Source organism: Etheostoma spectabile, chromosome 10 (assembly GCF_008692095.1).
Source record: "Etheostoma spectabile isolate EspeVRDwgs_2016 chromosome 10, UIUC_Espe_1.0, whole genome shotgun sequence".
Classification (NCBI taxonomy): Eukaryota; Metazoa; Chordata; class Actinopteri; order Perciformes; family Percidae; genus Etheostoma; species Etheostoma spectabile.
The window spans coordinates 15,869,177-15,869,695 of record NC_045742.1 but is presented as its reverse complement, the minus strand read 5'-3'; the positions used below and the strand labels follow the sequence as shown (position 1 = coordinate 15,869,695).

The 519-nt window shown below is 40.5% G+C and overlaps 2 protein-coding genes across 2 annotated transcripts in view; one reads left to right on the top strand and one right to left on the bottom strand.

The window, feature by feature from the left end:
• Positions 1-519, bottom strand: part of si:ch211-175m2.5 (uncharacterized) — a 29,253-nt gene that overhangs the window by 10,500 nt on the left and 18,234 nt on the right. The gene's annotated exons all lie outside the window — the stretch shown is intronic.
• LOC116696326 (neuronal acetylcholine receptor subunit alpha-7) overlaps positions 1-519 on the top strand; it is a 34,940-nt gene that overhangs the window by 31,598 nt on the left and 2,823 nt on the right. The gene's annotated exons all lie outside the window — the stretch shown is intronic.

Below are 519 nucleotides of genomic sequence, written 5' to 3'. Positions count from 1 at the left end.
GGATCATTATCCATTTGTAGAAGCCATCCTCTCTTAACTTCAGTTTTTGACAGATGGCATCAAGTTAACATCCAAAATTTGCTGAAATTTTATTGAATCTATTTTTCCTTCTACTCGTGAAATGTTCCCTGTGCAACTGGCTGCAATATAACCCCAAAGCATGATTGATCCACCCCCATGCTTAATGGTAGGACTTTTCTTCTCCACAACTTTAGTGTCTGCCAGGTCTTTCTGGATGGATCGTGTAGTCAAACGTGGGTTTTGACTTGCTTTTCTCACAATCCTGCGAGCTGTTCTGTCTGATATTTTTCTTAGTCTTCCAGATCTTGCTTTAACTTCCACTGTTCCTGATGACTGCCATTTCTTAATTACATTCCGAACAGAGGATATTGGCATCTGAAAACGCTTTGCTATCTTCTTATAGCCTTCTACTACTTTGTGGGCATCAACTATTTTCAGTTTCCGTTTTCTAGACAACTGCTTAGAAGAACCCATGGTGCTGATTGTTGGGGCAAGGTC